The 6,108-nt window shown below is 45.9% G+C and overlaps 1 protein-coding gene across 3 annotated transcripts in view; it reads left to right on the top strand.

Moving 5' to 3' along the window:
- Hoxa3 (homeobox A3) overlaps positions 1–6,108 on the top strand; it is a 44,478-nt gene that overhangs the window by 25,569 nt on the left and 12,801 nt on the right. The window contains exons 1-2 of one of the 3 annotated variants that reach the window (XM_047560060.1): positions 2,141–2,280; positions 4,091–4,173. The gene's annotated coding sequence lies outside the window, so the exon portion shown is untranslated. Of the gene's footprint in view, positions 1–2,140; positions 2,281–4,090; positions 4,174–4,210; positions 4,501–6,108 lie in introns of those variants that run through there. The other 2 variants (XM_047560061.1, XM_047560063.1) reach the window with 2 other exon arrangements.

Here is a 6,108-nt window from a genome sequence, read left to right as displayed (position 1 = left end):
TTTGGATATTCCAAGACAAAATGCACTTGTGCCCAAAATGTATTGATTATTAAGGTATTGATGAGTTTTACAAAACCAGAATTATCCGAAGTGATCCAAATTGTAATGCCATCTCTTTGCACTATTTTGTCTGCTTCAGATTTGGTATTAAAAGGAGCTTATTATAACAGCTTGGAAAAAAATCTCACTTTGTGCTTCAAAATCCTGCATTGTCTGCCCTTTGCTAGGGCAACCATAAGAGTTCACTGAGAGGACAAATTTTCTATCTCATTAATTGTCTTTTTTAAAGGCAAACCCTGCTAGCCCCTCAAACCCTTGACCTTTAAAGACAGTATTTTGTGTAAGCTCTATAATTCTCCTAACAAAATGACCCTTACACATGCTCTCCTGTTCCCTTCCTCCTCCTCCTTCCCTCCCTTTAATACACACTCATCTGCTTTAGTCACAGAGCCAAGTTGTGCATGACTTTGGAGATAAAAGTTTTGTCAACATCTGAAATCAACCTAAATAGGATAGGAGACACTTTAATGGTCACAGTTTGAATTAAGTACTTAACACTCTCCCCCTTGAAGAAAAATGGCACTTTGCAGGTTTTCTTCCCTGGTTTTGCTGAAATCTACGATATACCCGGTGTTTTATTACAGCAGGAATTCAACTGTGACAGGCATAGTAGAGTACTTAATACCCAAGATAGAGCTCTTGGGAAGATTACCTAGATATATGGGGATGGGCCTACCGCAGTATCTCTGCCTTTATATCCAACTGTCCCAAGGTGCCCCTTTTCCCCCATTTCTCACCCTTCTCCCCATAGAGTGGGTATCACTATCTCTCCTGCATCCACCTGTTCCCCTGAGCTTCCAAATCTGTTGTTCTTGTCACTGCTGGCTACTTTCTAGCAGTTCCAACATATAAATAGATCAGGGATTCTATAGAATGGAAGGAAAGAAAAATCCCAAAGAACAAATGAAGTAGAAATCTGGAGCTCCCCATTCAAATGAGTAGGTTCTGTGCAGGAAATAGGCTACCTTCATCACATGCTTGGTCTCTACATACATAGGTACACACTCCTGCACTGAAGAACACAGATTCACCTTCCCCAAGTGCTGCTCCTGGCACCCCTTTTCTATATTACACACTGGTCCAAGAAAAATTGCTTTTCACCTTAAAGAGTATGGACTGAAAACAACAGAAAGAGGAGATGTGTGGTTTGTCTCCTTGATAGCATCAGGGAGGTGGCTGAGGCTGTCGGGAAATCTAGTGTGCAGCTTCTGGCTTGGAGCTCTTGGCATGTTTCTTCTGAAAGCTCCAGACTTATGAAGCACCCCTCTCCACTTTCAGGCCAGCTCCTTTCTTTCTAGGATTATTTTTTGGAGATGAAAGGGATTTCCAGATTAAAAGAGACCTGGAGGCCATTTTTGTTCAAACTTCTCAATTTACACAAATAAGGAAACTGAGGCAGCTGAATAATCCCCCATCCTGATGTTCCTCTGGTAAATGAGTTGGTAGGTTGAGTGGAGTGTTTGGTCTCACTGAAGATGAGAGTAAGGACACAGGCATCTTTTCCCATTGCTGAGGTTATTCTTCCAGGAATGGAAAGTATACATCTAGGATTACACTTGATGTGCAAGGCCACAGGTGTGTGTAGCCTGGAAGAAGGGTAAATTCTTGCCTGATGCACCATCAAAGTTGCCCTGGTATATTATGTAACCAAACTGCCCTACTCTTGGTGATCAGATAGGTTGTTGACCACTGGGTTCAGGATGTGATGTCAAGGCACCAGAGAGAGCAGTGGGTTCCCCACTGTCCACAATGCAGCTATCCAAGAATAACCAATTTTGTTGTGCTCCTCTTCCATGGCAGTCACTTGCTGGATCAGGGTAAGGGTGAATGCACTTCTGAGGCCTGGGGAGCAAAAAAGCCAAACAAGGACCCTGGTTGCAGCTGATAAAGGTGTAGCGCCTGTTCCAGGGAGATATTGAAATTGTAATCTTTGAGATCACGTGACTCATTAAATAATTAATGCAGATCGTCAGGAATGGATCGGAGTCGTCAGGGCCTCACTAGGAATGAATCTCTCAGAAGTGCGACTCCAACTTCCTATTTGATTGTTAAAAACATAACCCTCAGATTTATTTCCAAAGGTTTTTAACTCCTTCAGGAAGGCAGGAAACAGACCTTCAGCGTGGAGAACCGGAGCTGGCAGGCCCTTGCTGGGTCCTGGGGATTTTCTTTTCGGCAGGGTTTCTGCGGGTCCAAGGAGCGCGCTGCATCTGGTGAAACGTGAGTTCGGGCTCGAGCTTTTTGCGGTCACATCCTGGCTTTGGTGATGAAGTGGGACGGATGCTCAGACAGTTGGTAATGTTCTGATTCACGCTGGGGAAAGCTGCAGAGATACCACAGGACGGGCGCGCGGCTTTGTTCAATTTTCCCGGCGTTCATAAATCACCCGCGCCGGGCAAGTGAGGGAGCAAGCAAACGCCAAAAACGTAGAGAGAGGCCACAGCGGCAGTGGCGACCATTGCAGAGCGAGAGACCTAGGCAACATCTTTCTGTAACTCATTAGTCTGAAGGATTTATGGGGAACAGCAGCCATGAATTTTAGACTTGGAGATAAAGAAATAGCAACAACAATAATAACCGCAATACTCCTAAACCTCGAGCAGGGTGGTGGTTGTGTAGGGTGGCATAGTGGATCTCTTTCTGGGGCGAAGTTGAGTGGCAAAGTGCAGGATGGCTGAACCCCACCCTGCTCAGGGTCACACAGGAGCCCTAAAGCCAGGGGCACTCCAATTGAGGACACCAGTGAGAGTTTGAACAAGAGAAAGGGACTCTGCATGGTTTGAGTCCCAACCACCAGAGTGAGGTGTAAGTGGCTGTGAGTCCACTGGTGGCAGAAAGCAGCTGCCAGTTTGATGCTATTTGCTCAGCCTGCTAGTGGGCTATGAAGCGAGGGGTCAGGGGACTTGTCAGCTATTTGGTGGTCCCTCTCAGTGCTCTCAGCAGGATTACATGGATGCAAGACAGACAGGAGGGTGAATTTGGACCAAGTTGGAATGTGGTAAGTTATCTAGGTCTGGATGAAGGAGTAGTGGGTTCAGGGTTAAGGCTGTCGAAGCAAATGCCCTGTGGAGTCCTAGCAGAGGGGAGAACTTCTCACAGCCAGGGCCCAGAGCTCTGGGATGATTCTCTGTTCCTTCCCTAGCAACTCTCACCCCAGAAAGTTGGATGAGGACTCCACAAGACCACCTATTGCTGATAAGGGAGCAAAAGAGAGTTGCAAATATTGTTAGGTGTGAGATTGAAGTAGTACTGCAGGGTTGAGCCAGCTTGTGGCTGCTGTGCAGGGCCGGGCAGAGCAGGGCAGGACAGAAGCAGGCCCCCTGACCTAATACTGGAATATTGATATTGCCCAGTGCCCTGACCTTGTGGGTTTCCAGCGGCAGTGTTTGGATGGCTTTGAGGAGTGGGTGTTTGGGTAGTCCTGCCAGCCCACCAGAACCAAGAAGTGGCCAGTCTAGTATTTGAATGAACCAGAGGACAAAACCTCCCAAGATTGCTTCTGGTCTGTGGACTGAGCTGGGGTCTGATTTCGCGCCAACAGAAATGAACGCTATTAGTGAGGTTTCTGGAGAGTCTGTGATTGAATGCTTCCAGACAAGGCTTCCCTTTGTTAGCAAAAGAAAATAAAGCATGCATTCACATTCCCCAAGTTGGGGTGCCTGAGGAGCTCTTCCAGAGGAACCAATGCAACCAGCAAAGCTTCTTCCACCTTCCTGTCTTCCTTCTCTGTCCATTTTCTTCCCCCTCTTCTTACTCCCAAAAAAGAAAGAAAAAGGAGAGAGTGTGGATGTGGAGATGGAGTATGTATTTATTTAACAGAAATAAATCACCATCTTCGGGCCATTTGTAGACTGGAACATTTCGAGGAGCTATGAACGTGTCGCATGGACGAGTGCCCTGGCGACTCCTCCGTGTCGGCGTCACCCCCAGGGCCACCCTGGCGCCCGCGCAGGCCGCATTTCCAACTCCGGTCCTCCGACTCCCTTTCTTCTCAGCGACCATTCACCCTCTGCTGTTTATTTGTCCACAGACCGCCTGGACACCGGAAGAGGAGATTCCCTGAGCGCCTGGAATTGGAGACAATTCCTTGTTCAGATTTAAACATCTTTGGAGGTAAGCGCCGTGCCAAAACTCTTCCCAGAGCGGGACTTTGCACCAGGCGTTTGGGAGGAGTTTAATCCTCCCCAGCTCCTGGCAACTACAACTGGTTGAAAGAGGTTCTGGTCAATATTTAACTTCTGACGAGTTTTGGAGCTGGCTTCCCTTCAGCTGCACGCCCCGACAATGCTGGACTTCCAGCAGACAAAGAGTCTGCCCCAAAGCCAGCGATAAGCCGAAGGAGTTGAGCGGTTGCAGAAGCCAAAGATGGGGTGGAGGGAGCCAGAGGGGTTGTTTGTTGCTTCCTGCAAACCCCAGACAAACCACACACGGAACTGCAAGGTAAAAGCAAGTAGAGGCCATGGGCACCGCGGCCGTTGCGTGGGCTGCTCCCCTTGTCTTCTGAGGCAACTGCGCCGGGGTTCTGAGTTTGGAAATACCATGCCAGCTCTTGGTTGAGGAAACTTGTCTCACTGCTTTGCCGTTTGTCTGATTCTTTTGCCTGTCCACGAGAGAAGTTGCTGTTTTTTGAACGTGTAGGCCTTTGCAGGCAACGGATCTCCTTCAGCTTTTCATCAGGGCTGACCCACGGTTCTTCCTTCGGGAAAAACTCCCATCTTCTATTCTCAACGTTTTCTTTTCCTATTTGGAACAAGGGAAAACTCTTTAAAATTCTTTTTAAGTTCTGACTTAATTTGTTCTCTTAGTTTGGGATGCAGGGAGGTAATTACTGTGGTTTATTACCTTGTAAAAGATCCATAAATTATGTGCCTATTTGGGGGAGGGGTGCTGGAATAGCTTTTGGAAGCTTGGAATGAACAAATGAATTTGCTTAATTGTTTCAGGAATTACTTATTTTAAAAGAATTTTTGAAATTTTGTTTTCTATTCCTTAGGTCTATGTGTTCCCCAAAATTTGCTTCCCAGATAGATATCAGCTTGTTAATTAATTGCAACATGTTATTCAGGGGTGGTATGGTGCTCTAGATAAAATTATTATTTTATCAGATAGGAAGTAAACAGAATAATAGTAACTAGGTTATTTTCTCAGCAACCGTATGCCTGTTTATATCAAATACAGATGGAACATTTCAGGAACTTTCAACTGGGTATATATATATATATATGATTTGCATCTCTGCAAACAACAGAACTATTGCAGGTATAAATAGCTGCAGGAGTTTGGGCTATGTGTATAACATGATACACACATCCAGAGAACTTGGAGCCCATTTATACTACAGTTGCACCCACAGGGAATATTTCACGTTAAATAGTGATCTATCATCTACACACACACACACACACACACACACACACACACAGTGGGCTAAGAGACCTGATGCTAAGTAGCAAAACCAACAAAAATGTTGAGTGTAGTTTTGATAGAGAAATCAGATTGCAGTATTTGAGTATAGATATAGCTAATCTGCTAACAGCCTTGCAAATATTGACTGAGGGTCTGTATCCTTGGTTGCCTGCTCCTTCCAAGCCAACTTTCTCCCTATTTTGGTTGGTGGACTGGATCCCAGCCTGGTCAAGTTGGAGGCTAGTGGGTGAGTGGAGGGGTATTGGTAGCTGAGTTTTAAAAGGCTTATAGCTTGGCTCCAGGAAAACAGAATTCAGAGTGGTAAAGGAAGATGCTTAGCTGTTAGGTCTTCTGTGAGTTGCCCAGCTCAGACTCTCTCTTAGGGAAGTCATTTTCACCTCAAAAGTTAAATTTCCTTTGACTTTCTTTCCCCCTTCTCATCCTGCCAAATCACTGCATCTCAAGTAGTTCATGTTAATTTTTAAACAGCAGTTGGATCATTAACTGGGATAGTAGCAGCATTGAGGCTCTAGGATGGAGCTGATACGCCTCTGGGCCCTGCTGGCATTAAGGTTCATCTCTGAAGCAGTACCAGTGCCTTCTGCCATTGATTTATGGCCTCAAAAGTTTCAATTTGCCCAA

This window comes from Sciurus carolinensis, chromosome 8 (genome assembly GCF_902686445.1).
Source record: "Sciurus carolinensis chromosome 8, mSciCar1.2, whole genome shotgun sequence".
Classification (NCBI taxonomy): Eukaryota; Metazoa; Chordata; class Mammalia; order Rodentia; family Sciuridae; genus Sciurus; species Sciurus carolinensis.
This window is presented reverse-complemented; position numbering and strand designations above follow the sequence as displayed.